Source organism: Eschrichtius robustus, chromosome 17 (genome assembly GCF_028021215.1).
Source record: "Eschrichtius robustus isolate mEscRob2 chromosome 17, mEscRob2.pri, whole genome shotgun sequence".
NCBI lineage: Eukaryota > Metazoa > Chordata > Mammalia > Artiodactyla > Eschrichtiidae > Eschrichtius > Eschrichtius robustus.
In genome coordinates, this window is record NC_090840.1 from 50,775,219 (window position 1) to 50,796,536 (window position 21,318).

Here is a 21,318-nt window from a genome sequence, read left to right on the forward strand (position 1 = left end):
ACAAAAACCCTATGGTTAACATATACTTACTGGTGAGACTCTCAAAGCTTTCCCACCAGGTACAAGGCAAGGATGTCCCACCACTGCTTTTCAACATTATACTGGAATTCCTTGCTAACACAAGAAAGACAAGAAAAGGAAATAAAAGGTATACAGACTGAAAAGGAAGACATAACACTGTCTTTGGTTGTAGATGACATGATTGCCTATGTAGAAAAGAAAATTGACAAACTCCTGTAACTAATAAATAATTATAGCAAAGTTAAAGATACAAAGTTAACACACAAAAACCAATTACTGGGACTTCCCTGGTGGCACGGTGGTTAAGAATCCACCTGCCAATGCAGGGGACCCATGTTTGATTCCTGGTCCAGGAAGATCCCACATGCTGCGGAACAACTAAGCCCATGTGCCACAACTACTGAGCCTGCGCTCTAGAGCCCTTGAGTCACAACTACTGAGCCCATGCACCAGCACTACTGAAGTTCATGTGCCCTAGAGCCCATGCTCTGCAACAAGAGAAGCCACTGCAATGAGAAGCCTGCACCGCAACAGAATAGCCCCCGCTCGCCGCAACTAGAGAAAGCCTGTGCGCAGCAATGAAGACCCAACACAGCCAAAAAAGAAAAAACCAATTACTTTGCTATACACCAATAATTAACAAACGGAGTTTGAAATTAAAAACAATACCATTTACATTAGAACAAAAAACTTAGGTATAAATCTAACAAAATATGTACAAAATGTATATGAGGAAAACTATAAAACTCTGAATTAAATCAGAGAACTAAATAATGGAAATTTCATGTTTATGGATAGGATGATATTGTCAATATCGTCAAAGGTGTCTGTTCGTCTCAGCTTGGTTTATAGACTCAATGCAATCCCAATCAAGTTCCCAGTGAGTAATTTTGGGAATAACAACAAAATGATTGTGAAGATATGTGGAGAGACCAAAGACCCAAAATAGTCAACCCAATATTGAAGGAGAAGAACAAAGTTGGAGGACTGATGCTATCTGACTTTAAGACTATGAAACCACAGTAATCGAGATAGTGTGGCACTGGTCAAAAGACAAATAGATCAATGGAACAGAATAGAGTACCCAGAAATAGATTCCCAGAAATATGGTCAGCTGTTCTTTGACAAAGAAGCAAAGGCAATAAAATGGAGCAAAATAGTCTCTTCAACAAATGGTGCTAGAATAGCTGAATATTTTCATGCAAAAAACAAAACAAAGCAAAGCAAAAAGAACCTAGACACACAACTTACACCCTTCACAAAAATTAACTAAAACTGGATCACAGTCCTAAATGTAAAATGCAAAGCTATAAAACTTCTAGGAGATAACAGAGATAACATAGGAGAAAACCTAGATGACTTTGGATATGGTGGTGACTTGAATTTTTTTTTTAGTTCTTTTTTTTTTTTCTTTTGGTTGCATTGCACAGCTTGCGGGATCTTCGTTCCCCAACCAGGGACTGAACATGGGCCCCTGGCAGTGGAAGCGCTGAGTCCTAACCACTGGACTGCCAGGGAATTCCCTGGTGGTGCCTTTTGAGATACAACACTAAAGACACAATCCATGAAAAATAACTGGTAAGCTGGACTTCATGAAAATTAAAAAGTCTGCTCTGTGAAAGACACTGTCCAAAGAATGCGAAGACAGGCCACACACTGGGAGAAAATATTTACAAAAGACATACCTGATAAAGGACTGTTACCAAAATGTACAAATAACTCTTTAAACTCAACAATAAGAAAACAAATAGTCTGATTTAAAAATGGGCAAAGATCTTAACAGACACTTCACCCTAGAAGATATACAGATGACAAGTGATTATATGAAAAGATGCTTCACATCATATATAATCAGGGAAATGCAAAGTCAGACAATGAGATACAACTACATACCTATTAGAATGGCCAAAATCCAGAACACTACCACCACCAAATGCTGATGAAGATGTGGAGCAACAGGAACTCTCATACATTATTGGGGATGTAAAACAGTTTGGTCATTTTGGAAGAGTTTGGTAATTTCTTACAAAATTAAACATATTCTTACCATATGATTCAGCAATCATGCTCATTGGTATTTACCCAAATGAGCTGTAAACTTATGTCCACACAAAAGCCTGCACACGGATATTTATAGCAACTTTATTCACAATTGCCAAAACTTGTAACCAAGGTGTCCCTCAGTAGGTGAATGGATGAGTGAATTGTGGTACATCCAGACAATGGAATATGATTCAGTGATAAAAAGAAATGAGCTATCAGGCTATGAAAAGACATGGAGGAAAGTTACACGCATGTTACTAAGTGAAAGAAGTCAATGTGAGAAGGCTACATACTGTATGATTCCAACTGTGTGACATTCTAGAAAAGGCAAAACTATGGCGGCAGTAACAAGATTAACAGTTGCCAGGGATGTGTGTGTGTGTGGGAGAGATGAATAGGCAGAGCACAGTGGATTTTTAGGGCAGTGAAAATTCTCTGTATGATATTATAATGATGGATATATGTCATTGTACATTTGTCCAAACCCATTGAATATAAACCCAAGAACATACAATGTGAATCCTAACGTAAACTGTGGACTTCAGGTGATTATAATGTGTCAATATAGGTTTATCCTTGATTAAAAAGTGTACCATTCTGATGAGCAATGTTGGTAATGAGGGAGGCTGTGCATGTGTGAGGCCACAGCAATTTTGTTATAAACCTAAAACTGCTCTAAAACAAAAAGTCTTTAAAAAAAAAAAAAGTGAGGTAAAATGTTAAATTTCAGTGAATATGGGTATGTGAAAATTCTCAATACTCTTCTTGCAACTTCTCTGTAAGTTTGAGATTATTTCAACGAAAAGTAAAAACTAAAAGTATGCCATCCTTCAAGTAATTAGTTTCTCATTTTAGAAAGTGATAACCTGAGAAGAAATAGTATTTGATGTTTGAACCGTTGATTCAGCAAGGATTTACTGAATACCCACTATGTGCCAGGCACTAAAGCTAGAGAGAACACTCGGTAAGGACCCTCCCCTTAAGTGCCCTAGCACAGAGGGAAATCCAGCTCTATTATCTACTTTTATCTATTTTGCTGAAGTCACCTTCATCTAGGATCTTAGCAGTAGGGTCGGATTTCAATGCAAATCCCTGAATCATCATCATCGCCTTTGTTATTATCATCGTTATTGCAGTCCACTTCTTCAAAAAGCAAAAGCCCTTCCCAACAGTTGAGAAAAGGGAATAAAGAGAAAGGAAATTATATGTAGGTTTGTTTGAAAGACATAACAGTAAATATACACTTCAAGACATCTCATTTTATTAAGACACTAATAGTACACATTTTAAGATTTGCTCTGATTTTGCAGCACCTTGAAGACATTTTTCCCTTTGTTTTGGGGATCACCATGTAAACAATGATTATATTGCAATGAACAATGAATTTATATTGTCTCTGGAGTTTGGGGCTTGTTCTAGAGCACTAAATCAAGTTGTAGTTTGCTGGTGGCCTTAGCAGAGCAATTGTCACTACAGTATATATCCCACTTGTTGGGTTTTCTGTAGTTCAAAGGCCTGGTCACAAGCTTGTTTTTTCATAACAGCCAAAGACTGAAAACCCAAGTTTCCATCAACAATGGGATAAATAAATTGTGGCATATTCATACAATGGAATACTATACAGCAAAGTAAGCAAACTACTGCTACACACAATATGGATAAATCTCACAGGCATAATGTTGGACAAAAGAAGCCAAGCACAAGAGTCCATTTTGTGTGAATTCTTTTCTATGAAGTTCAGAAACAGCTAACACAAATATATGGTGAGAGAGGTAGGAAAAGTGTTTACCTTTGGAAAGAGGGGAGTGAATATTAACCGAGTGGGGTTGCAGGGGAGCCTCCTAGGGTACTGAAAGTGTTCTGTTTCCTGGTGTGCGTGGTGATTACACGGTGATTATAAACATTGGCTAAAAATCATAAAGCTGTACTCTTTAGATTTTTGCACCCAAATGAATATAAATACCTCAATATAAAAAAATAGAATTCATGTAAAAATGAAATCTGGTTGTAGTAAAAACAAACAACAAAAACCCTCAAGGCAGGGCATGGGGTAATGTTCCCAAATTGCCATGTATCAAAGATGTTATTAGAAGGAAATACACCAAAGATACCTCATTTACAGTATGCTAAAAGTCTCCTGGCTACACTCACACGTGATAAATACACCATCTCTCCATAAATCCATGGGTTTGTTTCTTCATGGGAAGAGCTGGGATGAGAGCTATGTTTACATTCAAATGTCACAAAACATATGTATTGGTCATCTATAAGTTTTTCAGTTGAAATTTATTTGGCGTATAATGTGTAAACTTAAGGTGTACAATGTGTTAATTTAATACATTTATATATTATGATTGCCCTTGTGATAATTAGCACCCCTATCATATTACATAATTACCATTTCTTTTTAGTGATTGGAAACATTAAGTTCTAGTCTCTTAGCAAGTTTTACGATTATAATACATTATTGTTGACTATGTTTGCTACCCTGTGCATTAGATCTCTAGGACTTATTTACCTCTAGTTGCAAGTTTTTACCCTTAAACAATATCCGTCCTATCCCCCCAACCCCCAACGCCTGGTAACCACACCATTGGTGGCTACATGAGATTGGCTTTTTTTTTTTTTAAAGGAATTCCTTTACTTTTATTATTTATTTATTTATTTATTTATTTATTTATTTTTGGTTGTGTTGGGTCTTCGTTTCTGTGTGAGGGCTTTCTCTAGTTACGGCAAGCGGGGGCCACTCTTCATCTCTGTGCACGGGCCTTTCACTATCGTGGCCTCTCTTGTTGAGGAGCACAAGCTCCAGACGCGCAGGCTCAGTAGTTGTGGCTCACGGGCCTAGTTGCTCCGTGGCATGTGGGATCTTCCCAGACCAGGGCTCGAACCCGTGTCCCCTGCATTGGCAGGCAGACTCTCAACCACTGCACCACCAGGGAAGCCCCGAGGTTGGCTTTTTAAGAACATTATTTAATTTCATATTGATGTGTAATTGGCATGTAACATTATATTAGTTTCAGATGGAGAGCATAATCACTTGATATTTGTATCTATTTTGAAGTGATCATAAGTCTAGGTAATATCCATCACCGCATATAGTTAAAAATTTTTTTCTTGTGATGAGAACTTTTAAGATCTACTCTCAGCAATGTTCAAATATGCAATATAGTATTACTAACAGTAGTCACCATGCTGTATATTACATCCTCAGAACTTACTTATTTTATAACCGGAAGTTTGTACATTTTGATCCCCTTCATCCATTTCACCCACTCCACACCTGACTCTGGCACCTGCCACATGTTCTCAGTATCTGTGAGCTCAGGTTTTTTATTTGCTTTTGTTTTATAGATTCCACATATAAGGTGAGATCCTATGGTATTTGTCTCTGTCTGACTTATTTCACTTGGCATAATGCCCTCAGGGTCCATCCACATTGTTGCAAATGGCAGGATTTCCTTCTTTTTTATGGCTGAATAATTTCCCATTTTATATATGTGGGAAATTATATATATCTATGCATATATATATTGAATATATACGCATACACACAGTCAGATCTCCATATCTGCAGATTCCGCATGCATGAATTCAACTGAGACAGAAAAAAAATTTTTGTTAATTCTAGAAGGTTTAAAAAAGCAAAACTTGAATTTGCTACATACTGGCTGCTATTTACAAAGCATTTACATTGTGTTAGGTATTATAAGTAATCTAGAGATGATTTAAAGAATATGGGAGGATGTGCATGGGTTATAAGCAAATACTATGCCATTTTATATAAGGGGCTTGAGCATTGGAGCTTTTGGTATCTGTGGGGGGTCCAGAAACCAATCCCCCTCAGGTAAGAGGGATGACTGTACTACATTTTCTTTATCCATTCATCCATATCTCAGCTACTGTAAATAATGCTGCAGTGAGCATGGGGGTACGTATATCTATTCAAGTTAGCATTTTCATTTCTTTTGGATAAATAACCAGAAGTGGAATTGCGGGATCATATGGTAGTTGTATTTTTAATCTTTCAAGGAACTTCCATACTGTTTTCTGTGGTGGGAATGTAAATTGGTGCAGCCATTAACAGTGCACAAGTTTTCCCTTTTCTCTACATCCTCGCCAACACTTGTCATTTCTTGTTTTTTTGATAGTAGCCATTCTAACAGGAGTGAAGTGATATCTCATTGTGGTTTTGACTAGCATTTCCCTCATAATTGGTGATGAGCACCTTTTCATGTACCTGTTGACCATCTATATGTCTGCTTTGGATCTTTAAGATCCTCTGCCCAATAATTAATAGAATTGTTTATGTTTTTACTGTTGAGTTGTATGAGTTCTTTATATATTTTGAGTGTTAACCCCTTATCAGATATATGATTTTCAAATATTTTCTCCCATTTTATAGGTTGCCTTTTCATTTTGTTAATTGTTTCCTTTGATGTACAGAAGGAAGACTAAAGTCAAGGAGCTTACCACCTGTTTTCCTTTAGGAGTTTTATGGTTTCCATCTTACACTTAAGTCTTTAACTCATTTTGTGTTAATTTGGGGGGTATGCTGTAAGATAGTGGTCCAGTTTTATTCTTTTGCATGGAGCTGTCCAGTTTTCTCAACACTATTTATTGAAGAGGCTGTCCTTTCCCCCACTGTATATTCTTGACCCCATTGTCCTAAATTAATTGGTCATATATGCATGAGTTTATTTCTGGGCTCTCAGTTCTGTTCTGTTGATCTCTGGTTTTGGCATAAAGAGAGACACATACTGTTTTGATTATAGACCTTTGTGATATAGTTTGAAATCAGAGCACATGATGCCTCTAGCTTTGTTCTTCTTTCTCAATATTGCTTTGGCTATTTGGGGTGTGTGTGTGTGTGTGTGTGTGTGTGTGTGTGTGTGTGTATGTTTTAGTTCCATACAAATTTTTGAATTGTTTTTTTCTATTTCAGTGAAAAATGCCATTAAAATTTTTATAGGGATTGTGTTGAATCTGTAGGTTGCTTTGGGTAATATAGACATCTTAATCAATGAGCATGGAATATCTTTCCATTTATTTGTGTCTTCTTCAATTTCTTTCCTCAATGTCTTATAGTTTTCAGTATACAGGTCTTTCACCTCCTTAGCTAAATTTATTGCTAGTTATTTTATTATTATTATTATTTTTTTTTATAATTTTTTTTTTAACTCTTGGGTTTATTTATTTATTTATTTATTTATTTATTTATTTATGGCTGTGTTGGGTCTTCGTTTCTGTGCAAGGGCTTTCTCTAGTTTCAGCAAGTGGGGGCCACTCTTCATCGCGGTGTGCAGGCCTCTCATTATCGCGGCCTCTCTTGTTGCGGAGCACAGGCTCCAGACGCGCAGGCTCAGTAATTGTGGCTCACGGGCCTAGTTGCTCTGCGGCATGTGGGATCCTCCCAGACCAGGGCTCGAACCCGTGTCCCCTGCATTGGCAGGCAGATTCTCAACCACTGCGCCACCAGGGAAGCCCTATTTTATTATTTTTGATGCAATCGTAAATGGGACTATTTTCTTAATTTCTCTTATAGTTCATTATTAGCGTATAGAATCTTGTATTAGTTCCAACAGGTATTCTGTGGTGTCTAAGTTTTTCTATACATAATATCATGTCATCTGCAAATAGTGACACTTTAACTTCTTCCTTTCCAATTTGGATGTCTTTTATTTCTTTTTCTTGCCTAGTTGCTGTGGCTAGAACTTCCAATACTACGCTGAACAGAAGTGGGGATAGTGGGCATCCTTATATTTTTCCTGACCTTAGAAGAAAAGCTTTCAGGTTTTCTCTGTTGAATATGATGTTAGTTGTGGGCTTGTCATATATGGCCTTCATTATGTTGAGGTATGTTTCCTCTATACCCACTTTGTTGAGAGTTTTTATCATAAATAGATGTTGAATTTTGTCAAATGTTTTTCTGTATCTATTGAAATGATCATATAATTTTTATCCTTCATATTGTTAATGTGATGTATTACATTGATTATATTATGTTGAGCCATCCTTGCATACCTGGAATAAAACCCATTTCATCATGGTGTATGATCCTTGTAATGTATTGTTGAAGTTGGTTTACTGATGTTTTGTTGAAGATTATTGCATCTTTGTTCATCAGGGATATTGGCCTGTAATTATTTTTTCTTCTTGTGTCCTTGTCTTGTTTTGGTATCAGGGTAATGCTGGCTTTGTAAATGAGTTTTGAAGTGTTTCTTCTTCTCATTTTGGAAGAGCATGAGAAGGATTGCTGTTAATTTTTCTTTAAATGTTTGGTATAATTCATAAGTTGACTCATGTGGTCCTGGACTTTTGTTTTTTGAGAGGTTTTTGATTAGTGATTCAATCTCCTTACTAGTAAACAGTCTGTTCAGATTTCCTACTTCTTCATTTAGTCTTGCTAAGTCGTATGTCTCTAGGAATCTATCAATTTATTCTAGGTTATCAAAGTTGTTGACATATGTAATTGTTCATAGTAGTTTCATGATCCTTTGTATTTCTGTGGTATCAGCTGTAACATGTCCTCTTTCACTTCTGATTTTTTTTTTTCACTTCTGATTTTGAGTCTTCACTCTTTTTAACTTAGTGAGTCTAGCTAAAGGTTGTCAATTTTTTCTTTTAAAAAAAATCAGCTCTTAGTTTCATTAATCTTTTCTATTTCCTTTATCATCTCTATTTTATTTTTTTTCTAGTTCCTTGAGATATAAAGTTAGGTTGTTTATTTGAGATCTTTCTTGTTTCTTGATGTGTAAGCATCTATTGCTATGAACTTCCCTCTTAGAAATGCTTTTGCTGCATCCCATAAGTTTTAGTTTGTTGTATTTCCATTTTCATTCATCTCAAGGTATTTTTTGATCTCTTTTGATTTCTTCTTTGACCTATTAGTTGTTCAGTAGCATGTTGTTTAATCTTCACATATTAGTGAATTTTCCAGTTTTTTTCTCGTAATTGATTTCTAGTTTCATGCCACTGTGGCCGGAAAAGATGCTTGGTATGATTTCAGTCTTCTTAAATTTATTAAGACTTGTTTTCTAGCCTAACATATATCTAACCCAGAGAATGTTGCATGTGCACTTGAGAAGAATGTGTATTCTGTTGCTTGTGCATAGAATGAATTCTGTATCAGTTATATCTGTTAAGTCCATCTGCTTTAATATGTTGTTTAAGGCAATGTGTGTTTTTTTTTTTCTTTCTGTTTGGATGATCTATCCATTGATGAAAGCAAGTTACTAAAATCTCCTACTATTATTATTTTTAATTGCTATCTATTTCTCCCTTCATGTCTGTCAATAAATATAAAATATATGCTCCTATATTGGGTGCATAAATATTTACAAATGTTATATCCTCTTGTTGGATTGATCCCTTTATCATTATGTAATTCCTTTTTTGTCTTTTATTACAGTCTTTGTCTTAAACTTTATTTTGTCTGATATAATTACCCCAGTTCTTTTGGTTCCCATTGCATGAAATATCTTTTTCCATCCCATCACTTTCAGTCTGTGTGTGTTCTTACTTCTGAAATGAGTCTCTTGTAGGCAGCATATATTGAGTCTTGGGTTTTTTGTTTGTTTTGTTTTTGTCTTTTTGTCCATTCAGCCGCTCTGTTTTATGATTGGAGAATTCAATCCATTTACATTTAATTATTGATAGGTATGTACTTATTTCCATTTTGTTAATTGTTGTGTGGCTGTTTTGTAGTGTTTCTGTTCCTTTCTTCTCTTGCTTTCTTTTGTGATTTGATGATTTTTCTATGGTGGTATGCTTAGATTCTCTTTTCTCTTTTGTGTATTTACTATAAGTTTTTGCTTTGTAGCTACCGTGATGCTTATAAATAATAACTTACAACAGTCTATTTTAAGCTGATAACAACTTAGGTTTGAACATATTCTGGAGGTCTACATTCTTATTCTATGCCCCTCCCCCCCATCATTTTATGTTTTGATGTCACATTTTACATTTTTTATCTTGTGTTTCCCTTTAAAAAGTATCGTAGTTATAGTAATTTTCACTACTTTTGTATTTTAACCTTCATAGTACCTTTATTAGTAACTAATCTACCACCTTTACAACATTAGATTTTCTGAATATTACTGTACATTTACCTATACCAGTGAAATTTATATTTTTGTATATTTTCCTGTTGCTCATTAGCACCATTTTGTTTCATCTTAATGAAATCCCTTTAACATTACTCGTAAGGCCAGTCTAGTAATGATCAATTCCTTTAGCTTTTGCTTTTGTGGAGCCGAGTAGAGTATTACTGGTTGGCAGTTTTTTTTTCTTTCACACCTGAATATATTGTGCCACTCTTTTCTGGCCTGCAGTTTCTATTAAAATCTACTGATGGTCTTACGGGGGTTCCCTTGAATATAACAAGTTGTTTTTCCTCTTGCCGCTTTTAAGACTCTTTGTTTAACTCTGATACCTTAATTATACTGCGTCTTGGTGTTGCTCTCTTGGGTTCATCTTTTTGGAACTCTCTGGGCTTCCTAGATCTAGATTTCTGTTTCCTTTTCCAGGCGTGGGAAGTTTTCAGCCATTATTTCTTCAAATAAGTTTTCTTCCCCCTTTTCTCTCCCCTTCTTCTGGGACCCCTATAATGTAAATACTGGTCTGATTGATATTGTCCCATAAGTCCCTTAAGCTATCTTAACTTTTTTTCTTTTCTGCTTTGCTTGGGTAAGTTCCACTTTCCTGTCTTTGAGTTTATTGATTCTTTCTTCTTCATCTAGTCTGCTGTTGAACCCCTCTACCTCTAGGGTATTTTTCAGTCCAGTTATTATTTTCTTCAGCCCCATGATTTCTATTTGATACTATCTTATATTTTATTTTAATGATTTTTTCTTCAGCTAAGACAGCAAAAGGTTTGATTTATTGTACATGTGTTATATTCAGCCACAACTGAGAACAGACCTAGTCCAGAATGTCACAGGTCCAGGTCAAAGGACCAAAAGGGACCATTTTGATATGAGCAAGGTGGGTCTCTCAAAGGTGGGAGAGGCGACCAGAATGGCCATAGATGTTCTAGATCCATTGAGACAAGTTCTAGACAGTAGGCATGCAGTCCAACAATTTGTACCAGCATCCCTGGCCTCTGTTTGCCCTTGTTTCTGCTCCTGTGGTTCCATGGGTGTACAAGTTTACTTGGCCCTCTGTCATGTCTCATCTTTCTTCTTTTGCACTTCAGCCTGTGCATTTGCTTCTTCCTCCACTTCGCACTAATGGCGTGGAGGTTTCTCAGAAGATGGCACTAGGGCCAAGAGCTATATTTTCTATCTCTGTTGACATTCTCACTGTGTTCATCCATTCTTCTCCAGAATTTGGTGAGCACTTTTATGACCATAATTTTGAACTCTTTATAAGATAAATCACTTATTCTTATTTCATTAATGGATTTTTCTGAGGTTTTATCTTGTTCTTTCTTTTGGAACATATTCCTGTTTCTTCATTTTCCTTGACACTCTGTGTTAGAGTCTATGTATTAGATAAAACAGCCACCTCTTCTTGTCTTGAGGAAGCAGTCTTGTGTAGGAGATGAGCCTTATCATTCAACCTTGTCCTATCTTTTATTTGTCTCTCAAACTTTTGTGATTGTCCAAGGAGCCTATTTTATTTTTCGTGGCTCCCAATAGTTGAGGGTATGTCAAGACCTGTCAGTACTCCAAAGGGAAAGGTCTCATTCAGTACCTAGATTCAGGCTGATTGAAAGCTGGACCCCCAGGCAGCAGCTTTTAAAGTATGCAGATATATACAGACCTGTGGAACTGCAAGCATAAGTCCTGCTGGCCACCAGATCCAGGTGATCTTGAGATGTTCCCTGGGTGGGAGTCACAAAAATTGAGGCAACAGATGAGTATACTATTGGATTGGCCAGAAAGTTCATTCGGGTTTTTCTGTAACATCTGATGGAAAAACCCAGACGAACTTTTTGACCAACCCAATAGTTCCTTTCAGGAGATACTGGTGACCTGGAGCAAGGTAAAGAGAATGGAAAATGGTATCCACTGGCCTCCATCCCTGGAGCTGAGCAGGCTCCTAGATGTGTCAAACCAGAAGCCTGCCCATCAGGTTGAAGCTCCAGAATAAGCAAACCGGTCTCTCTCACAGAAAGAGTGTATGTGGGGGGGGTGTTTCAGTCCACTTGTCTGTACAGTGCCCCGGGCATGGTAGCCAGCCAAGATCTGTGTCTCCATTTGTTTCAGTCCCATGGGACTCAGGGACACAAGCCCCGCTGGCCATCAGAGCTAGGCAATCAAGTGGCATCCCCTAGGCAACAGCCACAAAAACCAGGGCACCAGATATGTGTACAGGCTCCTCTCCAGGAGATATGGGCACTCTGGAGCATAGCAGAGGGAGGGCATGAAGATAGTGCCCACACTTGGGGTCTCTGGAGAGGATTACAGTGGACCCTCACATGTGTGTTTAATTAGAAGCCTGCCCTTTAGGCCACAGCTATGAAGATAAGCTAATAGGCTTCTTTCACAGTAGGACTGGGTGCCTCAGTCTGTTGCTTCTTGTGCTCTGGGGGTGTTAGCCAGTTAAGAACACTTTCTCCATTGGTTACATGCCTATGGGACCTGCCAGTGTAAGCCTGATTGGTCACCAAAGCCAGTCAATCTCAAAGGTATCCCTGGTGGCAGCCACCAAAATCAGTGTTAGAGGAGGGTACAAGCTCCTTTCCCAGAGATACCAGCAAGCTGACATGAGGCAGAGGGAGAGAGCAAAGATAGCACCCACGAGCGTCCGTCTCCAGAGGGTACCCCAGCAGGTCCCTAGATGTGTGTTAAATCAGGTGCCTGCCCCTTAAGTCAGTGCTTTAAGGTAAGCAAATAAACCTTTATCACACCACAGGACGTCTCAGTGCCTCTCAATTGGCTCCCTGTGGTGGGTGAGTCTGAGCACACAAGACCTTTAGGAGTCATTTCTCAGTTCACTGTATCCTTGTATTTATTATGGACATGAACCCCATTGGTTTTTCAAAGCTAGATGTTTGGGGGACTCGTCTATAAAGTGCAGGTCTTAAAAGTTGAGGTGTCTGATACAGGGTTCAAACCCTTCATTCTTCAAGAAGCAGCTCCAGATTTTGAGTTTCCTCCCAATTCAGGGTTCTCTGTGCCAGGGGTGGGGTTTATGGTAACACTGTGTCTCAACCTCTCCTACCCGCTTCAGTATGGGTTTTTTCCTCGTTTGCCTGATGTGTAGGAGTTGCTCAGCCTAGTTTTGGGTAATTTCCCAGAGGAAATTGTTCCATTTGTAGCTGTAGATTTGGTATATCCGTGGGATAAGGTGAATTCAGGATCTTCCTACATTGCCATCTTGAACCGGAACCCTATGAGTTTGGCTTTTGTAGATTCCACATATAAGTGAGATCATATAGTATTTGTCTTTCTTTGTCTGACTTACCTCACTTAGCATAATGTCCTCAAGGCCCATATATGTGGTTACAAATTGCAGGGTTTCCTTTTTTAAAAAAGGCTGAATAATACTCCATTGTATATATACCACATTTTCTTTATCCATTCATCTGTTGATGGACATTTAGGTTGTTTCCATATCTTGACTATTGTGAATAAGGCTGTAATAAACATGGGAGTGCATATATCTTTTCAATATCCTGTTTTCATTTCCTTTGGGTATATACTCAGAAGTGGAATTGCTGGGTCATAGGGTTTTTGTCTTGAAAGGATGTTGTATTTTGTCATGTTTTTTCTGTATCTATTGGGATGAACATGTGATTTTTATCTTTCATTCTTTTACTATGATGTATTACTTATTGTTTTACCTATGTTGAACCATTCTTGCCTCTCAGTGATAAATCCTACTTGCTCATCTTGTGTAATCCTTTTAATATGTTCTTGAATTCAGTTTGCTAAATATTTTGTTGAGAATTTTTGCATCTACATTTATCAGGGATATTGACCTAGAGTTTTCTTGTAGTGTCCTTATCTGGCTTTGGTGTCAGGGTAATGTTGGCCTTGTAGAATGAGTTTGGAAGTATTCCCTCCTCTTCAATGTTTTGGAAGAGTTTGAAAAAGATTGGCATTAATTCTTCTTTAAATGTTTGGTAGAATTTGCCAGTGAAGCTGTCTAGTTCTGGGGTTTTCTGTGTTGGGAGGTTTTGATTATTGATTCAATCTCTTCACTCATTATTGGTCTGTTCAGATTTTCTATTTCTTCCTGATTCAGTCTTGGTAGGTTGTGTGTTTATAGAAATTTATCCATTTCTTCTAGGTTATCTGATTTGTTGGCATATAATTTTTCATGGTAGTGTCTTATGATCCTGTGTATTTCTGCAGCAATCAGTTGTAATGTCTCCTCTTTCATTTCTAATTTTATTTGAGTCTGCTCTCATGTTCTTATTCTAGCTGAAGATTTGTTGATTTTGTTTATCTTTCTGAAAACCCAGCACTTAGTTGTGTTGATCCTTTCTATTTTTATCTGGTCTCTCTTTCACTTATTACCACTCTGATATTATTATTTCCTTCCTTTTGCTTATTTCGGGCTTAATTTGTTCTTCTTCTGAAGTTGTCAAGTTAGGTTGTTTATTGGAGATCTTTCTAATTTATTAATATATGCATTTTTGCTTTAAACCTTCCTCTCAGAACTATTGCAGCACAGGATTTGATATGCTGTGTTTTCATTTTATTTAAGATAATTTTTTATTTCCCTTTTGATTTCTTCTTTGACTCATTGGTTATTCAGAAATATGTTATTTACTTTCCACATGTTGATTTTCCAGCTTTCCTCTTGTTTTTAGTTTACTGTTGTGATCACAAAAGATAGATGATTTAGATCTTCTCAAGTTTATAAAGACTTGTTTTGTGGCCTAATATATGATCTATCCTGGAGAATGTTCTGTGTGCACTTATAACAAAATGTATTCTGCTGCGGTTGGATGAAATGTTCTATATGTCTGTTAATCAATTTGGTTAAAAGTATGGTTCCAATGTTTTCTTAATATTTGTGGGGATGATCTATCAATTGCTGATGGTGGGGTATTGAAGTCCCCTACTATTATTGTATTGTTGTCTATTTCTCCCTTCAGATCTGTTAGTATTTGCTTAATACATATAAGGTGCTCCAATGTTGAGTGCATATAGTTTTATGATTGTTATATCTTCTTGATGTATTGACCACTTTATCATCATATAATGACCATTTTTGTCTCATTACTGGTTTTGGCTTAAAGTCTATTTTGTCTGATATAAGTATGATTGCCCTCACTTTCTTTTGGTCTCCACTTACATGGAATATCTTTTTCCATCCCTTCAACTTTGGGCCTATGTGTCTTTAGGGCTGAGAGGAGTCTCCTTCAGGCAGTACATATATTTGGGTCTTTTTTTTTTTTTTCAATCCATCCAGCCATTTGGTCTTTTGATTGGTGAATTCAATGCATTTACATTTAGAGTGATTATTGATATGTAAGGACCTACTACTGGCATCTTATTGTTAGACTTTTGGTTGTTTTGTATCTCCATTGTTTCTTTTTCCCTCCCTTTCTGCCTACCTTTGTCGGTTTTCCATGGTGGTATGCTCTGCCTCCTCTCCCCTGCTTTTGTTTCCTGAATCTACTCTAGATTTTTTGCTTTGTGTTTACCATAAGGCTTACTTAAAACATCTCATAGATAAAACAGTCCTTTTTATGCTGATAGCAACTTATCTTCATATGTCTTCATATATAAGACATATAAGTCTTCATATATAAGCCTTTATATATAAGGCTCTACCCTTTTGTTCCTCCCCTTTTATATTTTTGATGTTATAATTTACCTCTTTTATGCTGTGTATTCATTAACAAATGATAGTAGCTGTTTTTTAATACTCTTTTCCTTTAACCTTTATGCTATAGTTAAATGGTTAATACACCATTCTAATATTGAGTTAGTTTTCTAATTCTATTTTTCACCTTTCCCAGAGTATTGTATACTTTCATATGTTTTCATGTCTCTAATTAGCACGTTAATTTCAACTTAAAAAACTCCTTTGAGCATTTCTTGCAAGGCAGGTCTAGTGGTGGTGAATCCCCTCAGCTTTTGTTTGTCTGAGAGAGTATTTTTCCTTCATATCTGAAGGATAACTTTGCCTGATGTATTCTTGGCTGGTATTTTTTATCTTTCAACACTTTGAATATGTCATTTCACTCACTCCTGGACTGTAGGGTTTTTGCTGAGAAATCCACTGCTAGCCTAATGGGGGTTCCTTTGTAGGTTACTTTTTCTCCTCCCTGTCTGCCTTTAAGATTCTTTATCATTGATTTTTAACCGTTTCATTACGTGTGTTGGAGAAGGTCTTTTTGCATTGAAGTAATAGTCTGTTCTATAAGCTTTATGGTATATATGTCCAGGTTCTGGGACGTTCTCAGCTTTTCTTTAAATAATGTCTTCTTATCTCTCTCTTCTCTTCCTGGTACACCAATTAATCTTGTCTTTCATATTGAATTCAATTAACTCTCATAAGGTTTTTTCACTCTTTTTAGATCTTAGTTCTCTTTCCTCTTCTAACTGAATTATTTCTATATTCTTATTCTCCAAGTCACTTATTCTCTTTTCCATCTGGTCTGTCCTGTGACTGATGCTCTCTATTGCATTCTTCATCTATTTAATTCTTCAGCTCCAGAATTTGGTTCTTTTTTATAATTTAAATCTCTTTGTTAAAGAATTCCTTCCATAACTGAACTACTTTGCTGTACATCTGAAACTAACACAACATTGTAGATCAACTATACCCCAATATAAAATAAAAATTAATTTAAAAAAAAACCTCCTTCTGTTCATTCATTTTATTCCCTAGTTCATTGAATTATCTTTGAGTATTCTTGGAGCTTAATGAATTTCTTCATCAAAGCAATTTTGAATTCTTTATCAGTTAGATTGCCATCTACTGTGCCTTGTGTTCAGTTGGTGAATTATTTTTCTTTTTGTGATACCATACTTCTTTGATTATTCCTGTTTGTAGGTACAAACTGCTTTCACATTTGAAGCAGCAGTCACCTTAACTAAGGTTTTATGTCCTCTTTGGTTCTTACAGTTCAACAGACTGGCTATTTAGAATCCTTTCTTTTGTATTTCAGACTGTGGTTCTAAAGCTCAAGTTTGTGGCTTTCTCCCTTGGCTCACCGAGCTTGACCTGCTATCTGGGCATCCTGTGTGTCTATTGGAGCTAGCTCTTGGGATGTATTCAGGAGTGTGCACAAGGAATTGGCAGTAGACTGGGGTGGAGGTGAGTCTGGCACTTGAGGCAATGATGGTGCCCACAGCCTGGTGGGGGTATCCTTGAGTGGAATACTCCCAGAGGTTTGTTGGTGGACTTCCTGTTAAAGTCCTGAAGCAGACACCAGGAAATGCATTTCTTTAATGCCCTTTGATATCCTTACCTTTCTCTTTCCTCTCTCCAGTCATGGATGTCTGTTCTCAGAAAACTTGGTGCTGCTGGAGAGAGATGGGTTTCTCCAGCCAAACTCTGCACAACTGTGGTAGTCAGGCATTCATTCACCACTTTTGCTCTCCACCTACCTTCTCCATAGGCGAGGTCCCCACTTTCCACTTCCTCTGCCTTAGAGGCTGCCACTGCTGCCACCAAAAGCCCAGCCCCTTGCAGTGCGCTCTTGGGGAAGGCGGCTGCCTGTGTGAGTTCTTCCCTCTTCTCTGCATCCAAACTCATCTCTATCTGTGTCTATGCTGTTCTGATGGCGTGCTGGAATCTCCCGAGGCAGGCTGGACTTCCACCAATTCTCTCTCACCTGTGAATATCTGCCCAGTTTTGCACTCTCCAGGCTTTTTTTTTCCCCCATCATGGCAAGTGGTGGTGGGTAAGGCAGGTTCACCAAACCCCATGGATCCACAGCCCTTACTACAGACCTGTTATTTTTGCACAGGTGGGCTGGTGTGTCCCTTGGTGTAATGTGCAGAGGCACTTCTGTTCTGTTATGAAGGTCTAGTTAGTTGTTATTAAAAAAGGAGTGAGAAAAGAATGACTTAGACTGCCATGATTCTGACATCACTTCAGTGATCTCTGAGACCAGGTGGAAAAAAAAAAAATCTGTCTTTACAAGTTGTTATCCATTAATATAATTGGTAAAGAAAATACAAAGAATTCCTGTTGAAGTTTTTTCACCTTAAAGGATTAGCAAGAGAAATAAAAACTAAACCAAAACAAAATGAAAGTTAATAGCACAGACTCGAGTCAGAAAGCCTGGAATTCTAGATTTGGCCTTGCCACTTACTGGCAGTATGTTACTTAAATAAACATACCTAATTTGTCGGAAATTTCTTCTTTAGCAGCAGCCAGTGGCATTTTATCTATTTGCTAATAACTGTTGAGAAAAGGTTGACATCTTCCTAATTGGCACAGAAGTACAATACAGGGTCAGAAGTTTATTCCTCAAGTTTTATAAAAACTCAGGATAATTAAAAGGTCTTGGTTAAGTCCATTTACAATTCCAAGGGAACCTAGAATGAGAATATGAACAAGCTCAGAAAAATGATCACAGGGTTGATAAAGGAAATGTCTGATATTCCCAGGCAGTCCAACATGCTCAGAAGAAAGGAAAATATTCTGATTTAGAATTTTAGGCTCAGCTTGGTCAAAGACCTCTTTTAACTTTCTAAATAATAACTTTCTCTTTCCCTGTTTTTTGACTGCCCTAAAACGTGAAAACAAAAAAGCACCTTTATGTTTTGGCTTACTCTCATGCGCTTTGATATACTTGTATCATCCCATCTCCCATGCCCAGGCTGAAGGTAGCCCGAGCATCTGAGATTTTATGGAACTTTACTTTTTCGTAGTTCATAGGCAGTTTACACAGAACCTGAGAGCATGAACTGTAGGTCTGGATTCAAATCCTAGCTTCACTACAACTTACTATGTGACTTTGGGCAAGTCACAAAACTTCTTGAAGCTTTAGTTTCCTCATCTGTAGAATGAGAATATGATTGAATCAAACTTATAGGATGGTAATAAGAATTAGATATAGTGCATGTAAAGAGTTCACTTGATAAGTGAACGTGTAGCACATGCTCAATATTCAAAAGCAAGCTTTTCAATGTTTAAAGAAATTCTGATTTTCAAACAGTGACCCACCCATCTTAAGAATCCCTGCTCTACAGAGGTGCCCATAACCGCTGTCTCTTCGTGCACACGATCTCCATTCCTCAGACACTTGTTTCACGATTTTTGTTGCTGCCCATAATTATGGTGCCACCAAATTATCACTGTATCATAATTGGTACTGTAAATAATCACCAACATTTGCAAATGATTACTTACAAAAAATGAGATTTAACAAGTTTAAAAATTGAAAGGATGTGTTTAGCATACAATTTAGCATCTGAGTCATTTTTTTACATCACTATAACTTTTTATGCTATTACAAGAAAATGGTCAAAATGTCTTCAATAGTTTGGGAAATATTAACTTTTTGGATGTCAGTCTGGCATGTTTACTTAGCAATTTGAAAATCAAAATAAAATATTCCAAGTACCACATTTTACTTGGGGCTGGGGGTACATAGAAACAGAACCCCATGACCAATCACAAATCCATCTGCTTGTGTTTATCAACTGTTATTACTTATTTTGTGGATCTAAGAAAGATTGACTTCCAATGTAAAGAGCTTTTTCTCTACAGAGAGAATGAGAATGTTAGTTTAGGCTAATGAATAACCTGTTTCACGTTTTCTGGGGAATATGTCAGTAACAACGTCAGTAAATAAATTGCATGTTTTTCTGCCTTTGCAGATAAGACAATTCCCCCCACCCCCGAACCTTGCAATTGTGGACAGACAGAAAGGTAAATAAGGTAACATGTAAAATTTGAAATAGTTACCTTCTTATTCTGCCAAATTTACACATAGTACTTGCAACCAGGTGGCTGACACAGCAACATCCACGATGTATCAAAGAAACTAAAAAACCCTTCAGTTTAACTAGTTAGATTGTCTAATTGAAGATATTTTATATGCACAGAAGAGTCAATGTGAAGCCTAGAAAAAGGGAGGCCAGAACTCATCAGTGTAGCACTGGTCTCCAGCAAAGCAGCATGCATCAGACCATCACGGCTGGTCAGAGCTGGCCAGCTCTACCCACTTTGCTTCCAACTTGAACCAAACTTCTGATTTTGTTTCCATGAGAACTGGTCTTACAGGGAGAATGCACTTATTAATAAGCACAACTATCCAGGTCCTCTTCAGTCATTTGCTCACTGCACATGAATAGGGACCATGGTTTTATGTCAAGAGTAAGAAAATTTCAAAGTGCTCTCCAAAATGTCACTCATTCACTTGTGATCCATTAGTCTGATAGGAGAGAAGTAAGTATAATCAAAGGTAGCATCCTGTAAACAAGACACATTACTTTAGCTTGTTTTATCCATGTAAGTCTTAGTGTACATGAACTGGAGAAAAGGAGATTCTAGGCTAAGAAAGCAGTTTCCAAGTAGCCATTATATATCTACTACCCACAGAAAAACTTAATTTAGTTTATCTCAGACCTTCCAGTAGAAGCAGCCATACATATGCCTTGTGTACGGTACAGTAGTGTCAGCTGCCTTCTTCTGCTTCACCTCAAATCCTGCATGAAGTTAGGTGGTTTAAAATAACTACTGTCAATGACGAGCCATACATTTATCAGACACTAGTCCTCATTAATTGTGGAGATTGTTTTGTGAAGTCTTGTTAACACTGCAATTAGTTAATACTGAATCATTGCTCCTAGAGGAAATAACAGGGTTAGATACCTGTGAGCCCGTCACATTTCCATCAACTGATACATAGCTTTGTTTTATGTGTCATTTAAAACACACACACACACACACACACACACACACACACACACACGGCACAAGAATGACCTTGAAAAGGATACTTGTTTATGAGAGCTGAAACAAGAAGGCAGACTTTTTTGACCTCAGCTGGGAACATGTGCATTTCAGGAGACTCAAAATTTGATGCTCTGTGCATGTCTGCAAATGATGGAAATCTATTGTTTTGCACAAGTAGATTTTTGGGGTTACAAGTAACTTTTAGTGAATTTGCAAATACAGAATCATCAAATAATGAAGACTGTTTTTGATGTCAATTCCTGCAAGTAGATCACAACTACTTGAGTTTTGCTGCCTCCGCTAAGAAAATAGACATTTCAAAAATAGAAATGAGTTATCTTCATATCACACAAGAAATACCAAATTCCAGCTATCCAATGTATAAAGCAAGCTACTGTCTGTGCAAACCCTATCTGTAACTCTAGATTT